The sequence below is a fragment of the Schistocerca piceifrons genome, chromosome 1 (assembly GCF_021461385.2).
Source record: "Schistocerca piceifrons isolate TAMUIC-IGC-003096 chromosome 1, iqSchPice1.1, whole genome shotgun sequence".
Classification (NCBI taxonomy): Eukaryota; Metazoa; Arthropoda; class Insecta; order Orthoptera; family Acrididae; genus Schistocerca; species Schistocerca piceifrons.
In genome coordinates this window covers 715,089,103-715,110,527 of record NC_060138.1, presented here as the reverse complement: position 1 = coordinate 715,110,527, position 21,425 = coordinate 715,089,103, and positions in this window count along the sequence as shown.

Below are 21,425 nucleotides of genomic sequence, written 5' to 3'. Positions count from 1 at the left end.
ATAGTTCAGTAAAGGCTGGCTTTTCCAAGGATATCACAGTTTTGAGGGAATGTATTCTGGTCCAGTGGCCTTGTTTGTGCTTGGGTCACCAGTACTGTGTTATATCATTCTCTCATCTCATATCCGTCTACTTCCTTCCCCTCCTCTTCTTGTTCTTATTGGCTTTCTTTTAAAACATTTTTAAGAAGAACCGGTGTAACTGTACCAGCGATAGCGTAGCCCATTTCTCACCCTTTAACCTGCTTGCTTCCCATGTGGGACGAAAGTTATGAAAAAAATTATAAAAATAAAAAACACATTACATGCTTATGAAACAAGGAAAATGCTTTTTCAGTGGATAAGGGACGAGCTTTTGTAGCTAATTAGTTGTTTATTTACCCACAGCTAATTTTACAAAGAAATTAGACGTATCGGCTTTCTTTGTTGTTGTGGTCTTCGGTCCACGGAATGATCTAGCACATCTTTTCACGCTAGTCTGTTCAGTGGAAGCCTCTTCATCTCCGCATACCTACTGCAAGCTACATCTACTTGAACCTGCCTACTGCAGTATAACTCTGACGTCCCTCTACTATTTTGCCCCTCTTCTCCTCCTCCTTCCGCCGCCCTCCTCACTCTTATCTCCGTAACTAGATTGACGATTACTTAATGTCTCAGGACGTTTCCTGACAACCAATCCCTTCTTCTAATCTAGTTGTGTCACAACGGTCGTTTCTCTCCATTTCAAACGGACTCTCTGCGCTAGTAAATCGTCAGCATTCTTCAGCAGTACCACAATCAAAACCTCTATTCTCTTTTTCTTTATACTGCATGTTGACCACGTTATTTTGACAAATATTTTCAGATTTCCTATCTCTCCAAGTTATGTTACATACAACATAATTAAAAATTAATAAATATATGTGTAACTACATGCACGTATAGCTACATCGTATGTGTGGCGTTTGTCTACAGCCACTATCTATCAAGGCACAAGGGAATTACGATTTGTAACTGCCATTGGGCATTGATTGACATCAATGGGGAGAGCTGAAAATTTGTGGTGGGCCTGGATTCAAATTCCGGTATCCTGCTTTCTATGCAAACGCCCTGACCACTGAGCTATCTGAACACAGTGGTCATTACAGCACTCTGATGATCACTGGTGAACGGAGCATCCCGGTACGCCAGAAATGTTCAGCTTTCCCCGTCGATGTAAATCAATGCCCTCTACCAGCTACCTGTCGTAATTCCTTTGTGTCTTGATTGATAATGTAAGGACCCGGCGGAGGGCCGCGAGTAATGAGGATAGTGGGCAGGGGTAAAGCACTAGATATACAGGGCTGAACAGTCCGCCCTGTGAATCTCAATCCGACGGCAGTGTTGTATGCTTCGTGTAATTTGCTTAATTTTATTGTTTCACAGCGTCAAATGGTTGAGTGTGCAGTTCCAAACTGGTCAAATAATAGCAGATATGGTCGCTATTAGTTTTATCGATTTCTTTCAGAAATAAATTGACATAAAAGGTGACGTAAATTCAAGGACATCAAAAACGTGCAACTACCTGTGTGATGTAAGAAAAAAAGCTTTTTTATTTGAGTTAGAAAAAGATGTGCTGACAAACTTGCTTCATCACTGACAATCTTTTTATGTATTGCAAATGTTTTTTACACATACTGGAATTCCCTCAAAAATCATTCCATACGTAAGTAGTGATTGTGTACTACCTTGGTACATTGAATACAGAATGGTACCTTGTACTTAGTGTCAGAATTCGGACAGCGTATATGAGTGAGTGAGTGGCTGTGGGTGATTTAAACTGCTGATGTGCACCTGCACGTCATTTTCTTTTGAATATGTTTACTCAAAAATTTTATGTCACTCACATCTGAAACAGATTTCCACTCAAGGGTAAGACCAGGACGTGCAGGGTGGACATTTTGTACAGTGTGGAAATTAAGTGCAAAGTTTCATTAGAATTCATTACGAGCCTGCTAATTTTAAACCATGATTTGCTCTTTCCTGTAAAAACTCAAAGTTTTGTGTACTTCAGTGTTGGTGTATTTTATTTCAGTAATTTGTTAACGATTGTGTAAGTATGATTGTATCCATTTATAAGACTGGTCTCTGATTCCATGACAGCTTAGCGTATATCAATTAGATCAATATATCAATTAGATCAGAGGCTTTACTAAGGCCAAGAAATATACCAGACACTTGATGTTTTTCATGCACTGCTGTGTTTCATGTAAAGAGGTGATTATTGCTGTGTGGGATGACATTCCATACTACTGAATGCGTGCTGTGAATCACTTATTAGTTTTTCTTTACTTCAGAAGGCAAGTAATCTGCTGTGCATGATTTTCTCCATAATTTTGCTGAAAACAGATAATACTGATACTGGTTTGTAATTAGAAATTACATTTTTGCACCCTCCTGGTGAAGTGGAAAGCATTTTGAGATACTCTTTTCTCAGATGATGAATTTACAATGTCTACTAGTGGTTTAACTATAAATGTTGCACTTGCTTTGCTAACATCAAGAAATTCATCAGCACCCCACGAATACTTATTCGGTGAAACTTTTATAATGTTAAATAGTTCCTCAATTGGCACTGAATCCATAAAGAAAATCTTTGCATGAATGTTTGTGTCTATTACTCTCTTGCAGTCTGACTGATTGACATGATGCGTATTTATTAATTGCTCAGCTAGATCTGAGAAGTAAAGGTTAAAAGTATTAGCCACTAGTTAGGGGTCAGTTAGTTTATTGCTTTTTTCATTCAATTTGATGTTACTGTGATTATCTGACTTAGCACCTAATACTTTTTTAATAACTTGTCAGGTTGCTTTAATTTTATTCCTAGATTTACGAAATAGTTTGCCATTTTCCAGTTTCTTTTGCTTTTTAAATAACTTCTGAGAGGTTTGTTTTAAGCTTTTGAAATAGTCAATAAAACTGGGGTCAGTAATATACTTTGAGTACTCATACACATTCTGCTTGCTCTTAAATGAAATTTTATGCCTGTTTGTTCCATTTAATTATTCCTTAATTGTTTACGAATGCAGCTAATAGTTACCGTAAACTTAAATGGATGTACCTTACATAAACAAGAAAATACGATACTGGCAAAGTATTTTAATCGTATTTGGTAAATATTTAGAACAGCAACGTATGACTTACATGGAACGTTCGTGAAAGTACATCTCGAAATACCTCTCTAATCATATACTTTAATTTGCTTGCCTATATAGGTCTAATGTAAGCCAATACATTTGCTACGCTGCAGTATTATCTGCGCAAGGACTGCACATCTGATGACCTTAAGAGCATATTAAAAAGTGTAAGTGTTCCGCATTGTTTAAATGTGTTCTTCGACGTGGGATTTAAAATGGCGGATTGTTCAGCTTGTACTATACAGCGCTCTAGGCAGGGACACTATGTCAGTAGTGAGCAGATAGGTTGAGAATTTGGATCTGACGGAAGGCATGCTAGACTAGTCCGTGGAGACGTGATAACCATTGTGTTCGGATGGTCAGACGGCTTTCAGCCGTGGTCGCATGCGGACCAGCTCCGCGCGCCAGGGGACGCTCCCTCTAACGGAGTTGTTCACTTCCGCGTCGCGTTGTTTTTGACGCATAGCGTCCGTCAGTATTGTACCCTACGTTGCACTCCTTCCGACGAGTGACACTTAAAATTACATACCAAGCCGTACATACACGGCCACGCGCCTGGACCTACAAAACGTGATACGTGTTCACTTCTCTATTGCCGTCAGCACCGTGTACATTAAAATGGCGACGGAGGCAGCATACGCTGACCTAGTCCGACATCACGCACCACGTGCATCGACAAAAGTTCAAACATTCTGACGGTCATATTGGGGACGTGGCGGCAGGCCACGCTGGTTTTGCTCTCAGAACAATTAGAATGTTTAAGCCCACTTTCGATATGCCCCAAGACGTGATCGTTGCAGCCTTCCGCCCCTACATTGCGGAAAAAAGGCTAATGTTCACGACATACCACGTGTTAGATGGTATGCAACGAATCAAGATCAAACTGTCCAAACATGTGCCATTTTATCCGCTGATTGGTAGTGTGCGAGCAGTCATCATGTATGATGACCACCCGAGGACATGTGCAGGATGTGGGAAAGAGGGCCATGGTAGGTCAGATGGTCTCCCTCGCCGTTTTCTCCAGATCCATACAGTGATGGTCACTTCTTTACCACAGACTTACACCTTCACGATGCTCAATCCAGACGCATCAGTCCAGGATGCGCCTGTTCTCCCGCTGACACTCCCTCTTGGCACTGATGATGTAGAGAAGACCTTACAGGCACAATCTTCTATGGAGGCGACGAGACCAACAACTCCCCAGAGCTTGATGAATGATCCACCTGATGCAGTGGACATCATATCGATTGTTGTCCTCACTCAGCTTTCCTCCAGATGAGCATGACCTCAGACGACCGACATGGACAGCACCTCCGAAAGAAGCAGTCACCCTGAAAATGGAAGAAGCAGAGTCAAACGCCCTCTGACGGCACACTCCTTTATATGGTATCAGGGGTAGTGAACTAGATACCAAACAGTGATCTCCCTTCAAGTGCCCTGACAATGGGAGTGGCACTCTGCCCATTTGAGGAGCGTCCTTTCCACTACCTGTGATCCCTCCCAACAACAATGGATCCTATGGACGGAGTTTCCCAGAGGCCACCATGGCAGTCACCACTCTTAGCCTTTGATTGGCACAACAGTCACCCACCACTGGTTCCGATCTCCTGGGCTGATGCTGTTGATGACAGAGCAGATCAGAATGTTGGCCCAACCATGTGGGAGTGCCCCATGGTGGCGCCTGGCCCAGCTTCCACACAGTGATTGCAGCCACCCAATGGTTGCAGCCACAATGGCTGCACCAGATGTTTCATCCCAGCAGGACATCTGTGCAGGATCCTCCATGCCCATAAAGTGAACTTAACATTACTGCATTGCGACAATGAATCTGGCCACCACTCAGATTCCACACAAACTGTCAATGTTCAGACACTACTTATGCTGCTGACGTTTACAGTGTCGTCCTCCAAGAAGTGATCGTCACTGATTTCTATATTCCCACTGGCTACACTGTCCACATCTCCCATGCCTCTGACAACAGTAGTAGATTGGCTATCCTCCTCCACACACGTCTCCCCACTGGAGATATAGTGTACCTTCCTAATGCTAGGGATATAGCCCCACACTGTTTGGCGTCTGCTTCCTAAATGCATATGCACTGTCTGGCTCCAGTCGACATCGAGGCAGCCACACCTTCTTTGCTGGTGAGGTAATACTGCTTTTTGAGGGTCTCCTGGACGATTTGGTGAGCGCCTAACAGGGGCCCACTGAGCCCGTGTGTGGCCCTCTCTGTCATCATTGACTGACTTCAGTTTATCGACACCCTCACAAAGGTTTACGGCACTCATGCAGGTTACACGTATTGTACAGTGCACTCGTTCAGTCACCTTGACTGTACCTCACATGCACTCTTGTTGGTGACACTCGACATACCGAGGTTTGGCGTCTGTCTTTCTCTGACCATAAAGCCAACATCTGCGTTATCGCAATAGCCCGCCAACGTGTGTGCCACAGTGAAGGCCTGTGGAAATTAAACGTTTCCCTCCTGGCTGCCGGCCGCGGTGGTCTAGCGGTTCTAGGCGCGCAGTCCGGAACCGCGCGACTGCTACGGTCGCAGGTTCGAATCCTGCCTCGGGCATGGATGTGTGTGATGTCCTTAGGTTAGTTAGGTTTAAGTAGTTCTAAGTTCTAGGGGACTGATGACCACAGTAGTTAAGTCCCATAGTGCTCAGAGCCATTTGAACCATTTGAACCTCCTGGCTATTCCTGACTTCTGACGGATCACTGAGGATGCATGGGCCCTCTGTCATCGACGTCACCCCACCTACACATCCACCCCATCTGGTGGATATCCTGCACTTCAATGGCATTCTCTCCCACGTGTCAGGTGACTGTGCATCATACTAAAATGCGGATCACTTCACTCATATGATGACGCTCGGAAGGAACCTATATTAGGTTCTGTACCCAAGACCATATGCCTCACAAACCGCTGTCGATGTACCAACTCCTCACAGAATGTTGGCGTCGTCATCAAGCTCTCAAGCACAACCTGACCGATGCGGAAGGAGGACAATGTACTACGCAATGCGCCACTGGTCAAGCTATCCATTCCTATTTCACTCAGCTTTACACTTCCATCCTGCATAGCCCAACCTTAGCTGAGGACGAAGTGGCACTCACTGTAAACACCATACCAGAGGACGTAGCTTTAGAACTTCAGGAAAACATGATCTTGGATGAAATCTTTCACTCTATCAAGACAGGAGCTGCCAATAAGTCCCCAGGACCGGACAGCCTCCCAATAGAATTTTACAAGTGTTTCAGCAGGATAATGCACGACGGCATGTTGCAGGTCCTGTACGGGCCTTTCTGGATACAGAAAATGTTCGACTGCTGCCCTGGCCAGCACATTATCCAGATCTCTCACCAATTGGATGCCTATCTATTGTGAACTGAGGTCCCCAACAACAATGATCCCAGCCACCTTGCTTGATTGGATCAAGTTCCTAAACTGCATGAGTGATTGCGGACCTGTGGTTAACTGCCCATCATTCTATTCAACAGTTACATGAAGGTTTTCACCCATTTGTTGACATCACGACTGAAGAAGGAGCTCTATACGTCACGTCACTAAATCAGACTTTTGTGGGTGGTGACAACAATTTTCATACAGCCCTTTGCCATTACAGGGACATGATGGCACTCGCCAGATCGCGACGAATGCCTGGTGCACTGGCATCACTTGACCTGAGGCATTAGACCGTCTCGATCACACCGTTTTGATGACAGTCCTCCAGCACATGAGTTTTCCAGTTCATATAGTAACAGTGATAATGTACCACTTGAGCGATGTGACTTCAAGAATACTCTATAATGAACACCTCACTGTGCCTCCAGTAATCGAGCACTCCATCTGACAGGGTTGTCGACTTGCTTTGGCTTTAGAACCCATACTCTGGGACTTTGCCAAAGCCAGGTGGGCCTGTCATTGCACTGACGCCACTTCCGCTGTATGGCCTATGCTGACGAGCTCGTCCTCTACTTACATAGTGCAGATCATGTCCACATGGCTCTAACAAAGATGACAACATATGGTGAGGCGTCAGGCAATTATCTTAATGTTACTGGAGAGGGCCTACCTGAGAGACGTGTAGCTCCTCTATGTGTGACCACCATTGTCTGCTGCTTGTGCACGGATTTTATGAATGATCTTCTTAGTTCAGCAGCAACAAACAGCAGACATTTCCTCGTTGATCATCAGTATAGATCCCTCAATATGGTGCGGTATGTGTCTACCATACGTCTTGTGGCAAAAGTGTTTCTGCTCTCTCTCACGGGAGTGCGGTGTGGTTGAGTTATTCCACATCCCAGAGAGGGTTACAGCACTTTTTGTTAGCTTCTAACCGAAAATCTGGCGCAATTCCCTGCCGAGCCTCACGAGACTTCTTTTCCGTTTCAGCCCCAGTCGTGTTATCAGACATTCCAACCCCATTTATCACTTTCGGCATTTCTTTCTGTAATTAAGTTACATCCTCCAATCCTTACCACTCCCATGAATACTCTGGGCAAAGAATGTACACGAAGCATGAAGCATTACAAATGCATCAGCCCCCCCCCCCCCCCCCAATACCATCGAACACAAGTTCCTCCAGATCATATGGCGTCGTGTATAGAAAGCGGTGCATGCAGCCTTTCTCGGCACCAGCGTCCAATCTACTTGGTATATCACCGTCAATGACAAACAGGTCAACCAGTTTCATTTGCACCGCATCTGCCTCACCGACACACCCATATGCGTTCACTGTGGTGTGGACGACACAGACGCCAACCTATTCTCGCGTGGCCCCTTGTCTAACACACTGAGGCCCGTGCAGCATATCTTGGCATTCTTTGCCCCTCAGATGCCTGCTCAGATTACTTTTCAGATGCTTTTATTCCCGGACGTGATTCATTATCCTGTAATGAAAACTAACGCCGTCAGTTGGATACACAATCATACTGTCTGTCAATGACGAAAAATCGGAACTGGATTATTGAACGTACCTTAAGGATCAACACTACGCGGTAGTTTGCAACCACATATACAAGCAGTTCTTCTAAATTTTGGAGCCGCGCGGGGTAGCGTGGTCTGGGGTGTCTTGCCACGGTTCGCGCGGCTTCCTCCGTCGGACGTTAGAGTCCTCCCTCTGGCCTGGGAGTGTGCGTTGTCCTTAGTGTAAGTTAGTTTAAGTTAGATTCGGTAGTGTGTAAACCTATGGACCGATGACCTCAGCAGTTTGGTCCCATAGGAACTTACCACAAATTTCCAAATTTTGTTGGAGCGTCTTTAATGAGCCACTTTCCAGCTGGAACGTCCAAGCCATGAGGTGCTGATGTTTATTTTGTCGATATGATGTCTGAACGAACTACAAACGGAATCTCCATAAAAATTTCGGGAGGACACTTTTGGATGTTCCACCATCCGAAGGCGCGAGCTACTCTCGGAATTTCGGTGCAAAAAAAAAAAAAAAAATCCCTTACACAACTTTATTTTCATCGCTCCCCTGTGCGTTCCCTTACCGTTTTCTTTCTGTGCATATCGCCTTTTAGTAAAAGGTTAGTTGTTTTGGGATCGACATAGACAGACGCCAACGCCTGAAGAGGTGCAGCTCTTTCTTCTTAGGACGTAAGTGACGGTGGAAATTAGATCTTTTTTTTGTTCCGTTTCCTGTCCAGGGGAGGAAAAAAAATTAACGCAGCTGCAGGGCTCCAGAATTTTTTGCTAAGAGTTTGCCTTTTTCTAAAAATTATAGCGGTTGCACCGGCAGCTGCTGTAAGCAAAACGTACAAAAAAAAAAAAAAAAAAAGGTGACTTAGTGGTCAGAGCACCTGACTAGTAAGTAGGAGACTCGGGCTCCGGCTCGAATCCCAGTATGGCACTAATTTTAAACTTTCTCCATTGGTGTAAATCAGTTCCCACTAGAAACTACATGTCGTAATTCGACTGTTTATAGTTACATTGACCGACTTTTCCACCGGATCATGGTAAAATATTTTGTAGGTTACGAATAAAGCAACATAAAAATACAATATTTATTATTTGTTCCTTTGCCGGTTTGCAGCTGTTATGCCATCATCAGGTACAAATATAAGTATGTGCTGCAGTGAAATTTTGTTGGATCAAAGATTTTAAATTAGTGCATCTACCGAGTATCTTTATTTCCAGAGATGAAAATGTTAATGTTAGAATTAGGAAAAAAAAAACAAGATGGGTTATTTCAGTGTAAATTCATTTTAAGATTGTGTAACTAAGATAGAAAAATGGTTCAAATGGCTCTGAGCACTATGGGACTTAACAGCTGTGGTCATCAGTCCCCTAGAACTTAGAACTACTTAAACCTAACTAACCTAAGGACATCACACACATCCATGCCCGAGGCAAGATTCGAACCTGCGACCGTAGCAGTCGCGCGGTTCCGAACTGCCCGCCTAGAACCGCTAGACCACCGCGGCCGGCTAACATAGAATATGGTGACGTATTTACTACTGAACTATAAACAAATTACAGCAGTTACACATAGAAGAACATAACTGAGCAATATTCCATGTTGACATACTACGAAGATGTGACTGAACGAAATAATCTTGTCTGTAACAGGACCTCAATTACAACGGCGCCATGGTTATCATGTGCTGTCGGGATGTTATATTGTTATTTGAGTTTTGAATTTTATCTTGTGTTGATATTATCTGTCGTGTGTTACAGAACATAACCAAGGTGTGTAAGTGATGGGCAGTTGTGGGAGGCATGTCGGGGAGCTCTCAGCGGTTTATCTCAGGGACCATTTCTAGTGGGAAGGCTCCGAAGCACTGAGAGCTCGCTCGTCTGTGATTGCGTTGGGAGTTGCCCTTGCCCTTTGGTTCTGTGAAATTATTATTTTGTTATTATATTTATTGGTTGTGTGTTGCGCTTCTTTCATTTTATGGTGCCAAGTTGCCATTATCATTATTATTATTTTTGTTTATTACTGCTCTTAATGTTTTCCGACTTTATGGTGGCAAGTGTCACTATTCTTAAAAGTTTTTTGTAAATGATCTTAATTAAGTTGTATTGCCAAGTTAACTTATTATTGGATTTTGTCTCTTGGGTAAACTCTAAAAGCACTATTGTAAAAGGTTTTTTGATTTTATGGTGGCAAGCCGTTATTGTTTTTAAAGCTCATTCTTTTAACCATTTCTTAAGTTCTGTAAGTTATATGAATTTGTTGTTATTTAAAAGAGTTTAGTATTGGCAGTTTAATAAATTGGGTACAGATCCTGCTGTTTCGATATTATTGGGTGGAAATCCTTGGATAGTTGTCCTATAAAACCACCCATTCCAAGACAGTTTACTTCTTTTTTTCCATCTGTGTCGTTTTCATCTGACTGGCTCTTACAGATTTACTCAGAAGGTGCTGTTAGAGTTCCCAACGCTTTAAACAGGTACTTCCAATGGACTCATTGTTTCAGGTCGTTATTTTCATGGCCGTGATGCTGTTGCGGCTTAAAATGCGTGTAAAATGCTCGGACGTTGCTCCTAACAAATCCGTCAGCGGCCCGATTTCCACGGCACGTGTTTCGGGTTGACAAATTTCCACGCACAGTGCTGCCGAATGCTGGTAGGCAATAATGGAGAGTTGAGCGGCACGCCGGCAGCAGCGAGTGCAACATGGCGGCCGAGGCGCGCGTGCGCACGGCGGCGCGGCTTGCGGTGGTCGGAGGCGGCCCTGGTCGGGGCGTTATCGAGCGCGCGCCGACCTGCCCCAGGCAGCCTCGCCTCGACACAGCCCGCATCGCAGCGCCTGCCTGCCTGCCTGCCCCACACACTGGAGCCGCCGGCGACCGCGATGGCGGACGCTCCAGCCAGGCTACCGACCACCTCGCCAGTGCCAACATGAAACATACAAATGTCGCGATAACCTTAGTGGCTGATGATGATGAGTCCCATACTTCTTTACAGAGCGTAGGGGAGCGACGCGGGAGACCCGTGCCGCCTTCCTAGGCAAGGTCCTAGTGGAGGTGGTTTGCCATTGCCTTCCGTCGACCGTAATGGGGACGAATGATGATGATGAGGACGACACAACAACACCCAGTCATCTCGAGGCAGCAAAAATCTCTTACCACGTCGGGAATCGAACCCGGGAGCCCGTCCTCGGGAAGCGAGAACGCTACCGCGAGACGACGAGCTCATGATCAACCTTAGTGGCTATCCACGGCAAAACCGAGAAATTTCACTAAATCGAAAACTTAACAACAAAATTCGTCTGTTGTCTTTGTAGCAGCGTCGATTCATAATGTACGTGAATGTACATTTCGAAGTCGCGCCTTCGTCAGTTGTTCTGTTAGGTCTTTCACTGCAATGTCAACACTCCAGTCTGTGGAAGTTATATCGCGTTGTTAACGTTAGATCACTAAGCCCTTGTAAAATTTACGATTGCGGTTGCTAGAAATTCGCAATTGTCGCCATGCTGGTACTGTTAGTATAGGGTGTAAAACAGGACATTTCCTACATATTTTCATTTTGTAGGTCACATACCACTGGAGACCTTATAACTCTAATTAACTACTGCATATTCTATAAATTATGACTTCCTTTCAATAAAACACGGAATAGTAAAATTTACGGCTGTTTAGTAAAAATGAACAATGTACCATTCCCCTCCCCCCCCTCCCCCTTTAGTGTTCTAGGATTAGTCACCACTCAAAAAATCCTGCTGCAACGTTTACAGAATTACAGAAGAATATGAATTTTATTTTATCTTCTGTTATGACATAACAATGAACCTTCACATTTTGTTTGCAATATTCTATCAGTATACGCAGCTTGCAGGGATGACACTATAAATTTAAAAGAACATGACAAGACTGCATGAATAATTCAGTAGAACAAATATTTTAAGTAGCTTACCTGTTAAATAACACACATTAATTTTTAAACAACTTTTTTATTTCTTTATTGTACAGAGAAAATAATAAGATTATACACTCTTATCACTAGTTGAAATTAGAACTGAACATCACTTTTATGGTTACAAAACGTAAGTTAATTATTTAACGATCATGTCGATTTCATACAGGAATAAATACTAGTGTAGTGTGTGGGTGAAAACAATATGTGAAACTTTTTACAAACATTCCTACAGAAATAAATACTACTGTATTGTGCGGGAGTACGATAGACCCCGTGCAAAAGTATTTACATATTTTTTTTAAATGTTTATTGTGACAGACCTAGCTGCAATAGGCCACACAAGACAGCTATTTCTGATAACTTAATGGTAATCTTCAGATCTAAATATAAAATAAAATAAAGCGTTAATAAATAACTATTAAAGATGCTAACATAGACTGAATTTCTTTAAAATTTAAAATTCTCAAAATTCTACCTGAGTAAGTAATTAACACACTGATTATACATAAACGGTTACTGGAAATTATATTCCAGAAAAATATATTAGTATTTATTCCTGTATCAAAGCCACATTATTATTAAGTAATTAAATTATGTTTTGTAACTTCTATTAGTAAGGTTCACATTTAATTTCGAGCATTCAAAAGAATAGACAATCTCAGTATTTTTCTGTACAACATATAAATAAAATATTGTGTAAAGATTAACTTGTTTTGCATAACATGTAATTATTTATTTTCATTGTACTAATGAATATCTGTGAATTTTCTCATGTTGTTGGAAACGTTAGTGTCACTATGGAAACTGTGTATGGTGATATAACAGTGCTTACAACATGTTCGAGAACTCCATTATGCTGTCGTAAACAATTGAGACCAACGATATCTGCAGGAGTAATATTAGTTATAACAAAAAGGTATATATTCTTCCTTAATTCCGTATATAGTCCACCATAATTGCGCAAATCGCAATTAAGTATGCAGTATAATTCCCTCTAATTCGTGTTTCTAGCTTGTTTACATCATAATTAAGGGCCTTATATAAAAACTACAGATGTGGTGGTGAAGCTCTGACTTCGAAATTTTCACTGGCCTAATGAAAACACTATTCAGAATCTAGTAGATTGGTTTTGCTATTAAGTTTATCACAGAACAGCCCAATGCAGCTCAGAGATAAACATATTCGCCACAGGACAACAACGACGACGACTGGCAGGGGGTCTGAAAGCCTCCGACCGCAGATACTTCGCATTCAAGCAGATAATTATGCTTATGGATACTCCGACTAGTCACTTTATAATGTTTTCAAAATTTACATTTGCCCAGTGCCCATCTTTCGAAGTACAGTACTATCACCACTATATGGCGGGAACCTACAGACGGCCGGCCGGTGTGGCCGTGCGGTTAGAGGCGCTTCAGTCTGGAACCGCGTGACCGCTACGGTCGCAGGTTCGAATCCTGCCTCGGGCATGGATGTGTGTGATGTCCTTAGGTTAGTTAGGTTTAAGTAGTTCTAAGTTCTAGGGGACTGATGACCACAGAAGTTAAGTCCCATAGTGCTCAGAGCCATTTGAACCATTTTTGAACCTACAGACACTTTTCTACAGAAAGTGAAGTTAGGTGCTGGGATCGTGGCACTGGTGAAAATAATTGCATTTATAGTTGAGCATTGATTATCCGAAACAACCAGGGACAGAGGGTGTTCGGATAAATGATTTTTCGGGTAACCAATACTTACGAAAACATACTGTACCAATGTTCATATGAAAACCAAACGGAGATACACCCTGTACGTCTAAGTCCCTATTTCCACGCCTCGAATTTGAAACGCATAAGCCAGAAACAGTCACTTCACAATTAATGTAACCCCTTGTTTCTTGTTCATTACGAGAGAAATTTCTGAAATCATGACTATTTGTTGCTTGTCTCAGATACATACCTACATTAAGCATGTGTAAGCTACTGACTTTCTGTCAAGACATCAGCGCAGAACAGCAACAATGACGTCTTACAGGTAGGGGGAAACCACAGAAATGACAAGCTGAGCGCTGACCCCCTCTACACGGAGCTTGGTGCGCGAATCTGAATGTGTCGACAGCAACACTCCCTGTTAAGCGATATTTCGGTTATCGGGATTCGGATATTCGATTATCTACTGTATATAGAGTCTACCAAGTTGCGAACGTGAACAAAGAACAACGTGGTTATGTGTTTACTTACACCTCACATAATTCCTGCAGTTGAGAGTATAGCGATCAATTATACAATATAGAAAAGGTTTAGGGAGTGAACACAGCGAACTGAACGTGTTGTCAACATCAAACCGGAAAAATCACATGACTTCAGAATAACGCAGTTTGTGAGCAGCTTGCAAGTACAGAGGCACAACACGTGAGATACAAGCGACGCGTTTCAGTGAGAATGTGTGTGAATTTAAGCAAACGTAAAATGCTTCAATTAATTAATCTGAAACGCGTCTGACAAACGATAATTGCTTGTATTCATTGCACTTAGACAAACATAACCTTAGAACCATTAACGTGAAATGTAGGTGCGTCCACCGACGAGCTGTCCATTGTCAGAAACTCGCAGCACCGTAACGAAATAATGGTGACGCAAGCTGTTATCTCAAGACATTTAAGGGCGTCCTGCACATTCTTTAGTAAGGAAAGCGTTGGCAAAAGATTAACATCGAAGTACGGAAATATTAAAATGCAAACAGGAACGTGTTAACATTTGAGTAACTAAACAATAAGCATGAGAAGTTCAGCAGTGCGTAAATATCTTACTTTTTAATTTGGCAAGTGGAGGCCGTCTCTACAACGAGGAAGCTGTCTGTGTACACGCCCCATTCGCAAGTGTATGATGCCCATCTGCATCCCCGAATATTAAGATACCGTAAAGAAATGATTTGATGGTAGTTTTACATATGGGCTGAATCATTTGACCCTCCTGAAGTCAATATGCTTGGCTTTCAAGCTTCGCTGTGAGTTAATGGGTGCACGCATCAGAAAATAAAAAGCATCTCATTGAAGTCATATAACACATTAAAATTATGTAAAGCATTTGAATAGTAAAACACCTACATAATATTTTCGTTCTATATTTATATTTAAGTCATTTTTATGGAAAGAATGCGTGCTGGATTTCGCACGTTTTAGTCACGATCCTCGTGTTTTCCATTTTGTGGACCAAGAACGCGGAAGTCACTCATTTTCAAATTTTAATAAAACGCTGTTGTTAGGAGAGCCACATCGTGCAGCTGCACAAATCGCTCACATGTGATGTAAGCAAACTTAAACCGTAAGCTGACCGTCGAAAATTCTAGTATCCCCTTAAAAGAGTACCCTGGGCGCTTTGGAGCGCTGAAGATGGTGTGGAGCTGGTGCCAGGCTGTCGCGTCACCCTTGACCGCAGGCGTACGTCATAGCAATGAAGTGACGTGTGGTTGCCAGTCGGTTGTATGAAGTCAACGCTGGTAAGATGGATCGAAGTGGAGACGAGACAGAATGGAAGAAAGGACCTATCATGTTTGGACTTGCTCATAACCACACTGCGAACTAAGTTCTCAAATTTATAGGTGTAACAAGGCGTACTTCCCAATGTGTCTACAAGGAATAGTGTACCATTTGCATCCACATAACATGGCATAGGAACAAAATTCATAAAAAGATCATAAGTGACAGAATCCGGAGACAAGTGCCATGTCTGTTAATGACAATTAGTTTCAAACACGAGAGGAATTGTAGCTGTCGGAAACCAGTTTCCGAGCAAAAGTAGCAATACACATTGGAATTGGGTAGCTCACATTGCTCACATTGCTCACATTGCTCACAGCTCCACATAAATCGCCATGTCTTCAGTGGGCCGAACAGCTGACTGCAAACGTGTAGTGCGGTCTCCGAGTCACAATTTCGGCACCTTGCTAACGATGTAAGGCGTCGAGCGCACCTATGGCGCAATGAGGCGTTTGACCCACAGTGTGTGGAGGGTATAGTGCAGGCCGGAAGTTGTCTGTGATGTTTTGGGGACGATTTCATACCATAACTTAGGCCTGCTCATACAGGTTACCACGAAAAGGAACCAGAATGTTTAATTCAGCATTTTAGGTGACCAGTGGCAACTCACGCATTTTTTTTACCATTATGCTACAATGTGTTTGGCCTTACCCTTTTGATCTTCAGGGGTAGTAATCGTAACAGCCTGGCTAGCCGCGCGGTCTAACGCGGTGCTTCCCGAGCGGTCACCGGTACGAATCTGCCCGGAGGATTAGTTGTCGAGGTCCTGTGTGCCGACCAGCCTGTGGATGGTCTGGTTCAAATGGCTCTCAGTCCTCTAGAACTTAGAACTACTTAAAGCTAACTAACCTAAGGACATCACACACATCCATGCCCGAGGCAGGATTCGAACCTGCGACTGTAGCAGTCGCGCGGTTCCGGACTGAAGCGTCTAAAACCGATCGGCCACCGCGACCGGCTGTGGATGGTTTTTAAGGCGGGTTTCCATCTACTTCGGCGAATACAGGCCTCAGTTACTCTATGTCAGCGATTGCTGTGCAAACACTGTCTCCACGTAAGCGTACACCATAATTACTTTACCACGCAAACATTTGGGGTTATACTAGTCTGTGTGAGACGTTCCCGCGGGGATCCACTGGGAGCCGAATCACACAATAACCCTGGGTTTGGTGTGGGGCGGCGGAGGGATGGGTGCACTGCAGTGACCTGTTGTGGGGTTGTGAACCGCTAAGGGCTACGGCGGAACGAAGCCTCTCCGTTGTTTCTAGGTCCCCTGTTTAATACATACATATAATCGTAACAAAATTGAATATATTAATTTTACGTACATAAAATTTAACTTTTTAAATATATTTAAATTTTATAATTAAAACACTGATGGAAAAAAATCGCAACAACAAGAAGGAGTTGTGCAATATAAACTAAAGTTCTCAGACGTGTTTCTAAATCTGAAAGACGATGTCTATTCAAATTTTGCGCCAGTCGCATAAGAGTGGCACTAGTCATGCCAGTGGGAGGGTACAAATCAGGTTTGCTTCAAGTACATGCTGTAATGGTCGTTAGCGTCAGTTACCTTAGTTACCTTTGAGATTGTTTGTTACCAATGCCTTTAAGGCGACGAAGACTCCACTATCAGCACCTCACTGAATTCGAACGAGGTCGTGTAATAGGACTACGAGGAACTGGATGTTCCTTCTGCGATGTTGCGTAAAGGCAGGAATGTGGCCACTGTACAGGACTGGTGGCAGCGGTGGTGACGGGAATGTACAGTCGCAAGAAAAGATCAGACTCCGGACGGACAAGTAGTACTACCGAGACGGAAGACCGTCACATTCGGCGTATGGCTGTAGCACAAAGTACCACTCTGCAGCAAAAATTCGTGGAACAGTTAGCACCACAGTGACACAACGAACTGTTACAAACTGGTTAGTTCAAGGACAGCTCGGAGCCTGGTACATTCCAAACCACCGCCATTTGTGACTGTAGTGGTATCAAGCGAGAACTCATTGGAGATCAGGGTGGAGGTCTGTTGTGCCTTTGTGATGAAACCTGATTCTGCCTCGGTGGCAGTGACTGCCTCTGTTGGTTAGAAGGAGACCAGTTGACGGCCTGCAACCAACCTGTCTGTGTGCTGGCCGCAGTGGATCTTCACCTGGAGTTATAATCTGCAGTGCCATTTCGTACGACAGCAGAACCACTCTCGTGGTTATCCCACGCACCCTGACTACAAAGTTGTACGTCAGTCTAGTAATTCGACCTGTTGTGTCTCTTCATGGACATCATTCCAGGAGATGTTTTCCAACAGGATAACGCTCGCCAACATAAACCACTGTTGTAACGCAACATGCTCTACAGAGCGTCGAAATATTGCCTTGGCCTGATCTGCTTCCAATCGAGCACGTATAGGACGTCATCGGACAACAACTCTAGCATCATCCACAAACAACATTAACCGTCCCTGTATTGACCGACCAATTGCAACAGCCTTGGAACTACCACAGACTGACATCTGGCACCTGTACAACACAATGCATGCACATTTTCATGCTTACGTGCAACATTCTGGCCGTTACAGCGGTTGTTAATGTAACAGCATTTAACAGTTTCAATATCATATCTCGCCTTTACAATAACCTGTGATCTTTCAATGTTAATCAGTTAAATATGTTACCTAGACAAATGTATGCCCATAATTTCATTATTCTGCACTACTGGCCATTAAAATTGCTACACCACGAAGATGACGTGCTACAGACGCGAAATTTAACCGACAGGAAAAGCATGCTGTGATATGCAAACGATTTGCTTTTCAGAGCATTCACACAAGGTTGGCGCCGGTGGCGACACCTACAACGTGCTGACATGAGGAACGTTACCAACCGATTTCTCATACACAAACAGCAGTTGAGCGCCGTTGAGCGGTGAAACGTTGTTGTGATGATTCGTGTAAGGAGAAGAAATGCCTACCATCACGTTTCCGACTTTGATAAAGGTCAGATTGTAGCCTATTGCGATTGCGGTTTATCGTATCGCGACATTGCTGCTCGCGTTGGTCGAGATCCAATGACTGTTAGCAGAATATGGAATAGGTGGGTTCAGGAGGGTAATACGGAACGCCGTGCTAGATCCCAACGGCCTCATATCACTAGCAGTCGAGATGACAGGCATCCGCATGGCTGTAACGGATCGTGCAGCCACGTCTCGATCCCTGAATCAACAGATGGGGATGTTTGCAAGACAACAACCATCTGTAACAACAGTTCGACGACGTTTGCAGCAGCATGGACTATCAGCTCGGAGACCATGGCCACGGTTACCCTTGACACTTAATCACGGACAGGAGCGCCTGCGAGGGTGTATTCAACGACGAACCAGGGTGCACGAATGGCAAAACGTCATTTTTTTCGGATGAATCCAGGTTCTGTTTACAGCATCATGATGGTCGCATCCGTGTTTGGCGACATCGTGGTGAACGCACATTGGAAGCGTGAATTCGTCATCGCCATACTGGCGTATCACCCGGCGTGATGGTATGGTGTGCCATTGGTTACACGTTTCGGTCACCTCTTGTTCGCATTGACGGCACTTTGAACAGTGGACGTTACACGTCAGATGTGCTACGACCCTTGGCTCTACCCTTCATTCGATCCCTGCCAAACCATACATTTCAGCAGGATAATGCACGACCGCATGTTGCAGGTCCTGTACGGGCCTTTCTGGATACAGAAAATGTTCGACTGCTGCCCTGGCCAGCACATTCTCCAGATCTCTCACCAATTGAAAACGTCTAGTCAATTGTGGTCACGCAACTGGCTCGTCACAATACGCCAGTCACTACTCTTGATGAACTGTGGTATCGTGCTGAAGCTGCATGGGCAGCTGTACCTGTACACCCATCCAAGCTCTGTTTGACTCAATGTCCAGGCGTATCAAGGCCGTTATTACGGCCAGAGGTGGTTGTTATGGGTACTGATTTCTCAGAATCTATGCACCCAAATTGCGTGAAAATGTAATCACATATCAGTTTTAGTATAATATATTTGTCCAATGAATACTCATTTATAATCTGCATTTCTTCTTGGTGTAGCAATTTTAATGACCAGTAGTGTACATTAATAGTTGCTCGGTGTTGAGATTTTTTCCGTCAGGGTAGTTAAATATTGTGTGGAATAAAAGAAAATGAAAAAACATTGTTGGTAACAGTGGGAATCGAACCAAAGACCGCCATTTTTTTAAAATTTTGTTTGTCATTATTCTCGTCCCTTCAGGTTCACGCTGAGTACTTCACTCATTTTTTTTTATATTATAAAGGGCAGCCAGCCCGCTGACCGAACACGCTGAGCTACTATGCGAGCTGCCACTGGACCACAGTATATTTACAACAGCAGCTGCTCAAAAATCGCTCATCCTCTAATTCGCACAGTACACTACATGCAATTTCGGAGAAAATTACTGACCTGGTGCTGTGAGTAACGTAGCACTCGTCGTGCCAAGAAGGATGACATCACATCAGAACATGCATAATAAAAAAACATAGACCTGTGTCCCTTGTCTGACTTGATGGTAGCGTGGCTGTTCACCATTTCAGCACTCGACACAGGGTTCTAGCTGTCGCAGAGAGAGCGATACAAAAGATGAGTTCGTTCATTTTATTTGCATACCAGCACGCATTCGAATAGAAATTGCGTAACGTTAGTGCGTTTCCTGGACTGCATTGGAAGGGAAATAGCGTACTGTTACTGCGGTTTCCAGCTTGCATTCGAAAATAAATGATATAATTCAAGTGCGATATTTGCAGCTCATTAGCACATGATAACTTGCTACCAATGTCGGTGACCAAGTGTTACCATTTATTCCACGTCTTCATGACGAGCGAGCTGCGCACGTTCCCGTCTTTCAAGACACCGACAACTGCGTTCATAAGGCTGCACACATACATTGCCAATTTGACAAGCGCACAGTAATATTTTTGCAGCTGCACTGGCCCAGTAATCGCCCAATGTTAATCCCATAGAAGATATTGGGGACTGTTTGGAATAGCAGGTGATACACAGAAAACAACATCCACACAGTTTCGTAGTTCCACAGGATCTAACCGCCAATGAGTGGCTTTATCTGGTTATTACATACCCGAAAAATTTGCGACGCTTTTCCTCGGCGAACTGAGGCCATTATCAGGCTAGAGTTGTTGTTACAAGGTATCAGCGCCTTGTCTAAGGCTAGTAATGTATTGTCTCGTGTCATGTCCTCTAACATTTAACCACAAACTGCTTATTACAGTAATTGCAGAGTAGTAGTACTGGCTGATATCCGAATCAACTTAGACTTCTACCTGCCATATAATTGTTTCTGCCGTTGTCAGCGGATATCTGTACCCCTGCAGAACGCTAGACAGCACAGTACACACGAAGGGAACGCAGAGACGTACTGCAGCCACCCCTCGGACAGGTGTTCAGACGCCCTCGGGCTAAAAAGGAAGTTGTATTTGCATGAGAAGCGCGAAACATTGTTATCTTCTGTAGCGCACAGAATGGCTGCAAGTCATTAGCAGCGACGCAGCCGTCAACGCAACACGCACACACGAGGAAGGGCCCGGCGAGATAAGAAAACCGGACACCGGAACCGCAAGCCACGCTCCGACCGCAGCCGTTTGCTGCTTGCCCTACGCCGCATGCCCAGCTCCGCTGCTTACTGATCCACTGGTCTCTGGAAAAAAAGTTCGCTTTCACGAGGAACTGCAACTGAATCTGGTGTACAGAGCATTTCAAAAACATTCATCAGATTTCGCAAGGACATTACCTCCTACAGGAATCGAGACAGAAATGTGGGGTGAATGTTAACTTACCATCGAAAGTAAACGTTTAGCTTGGCACTAGTTGTAAGT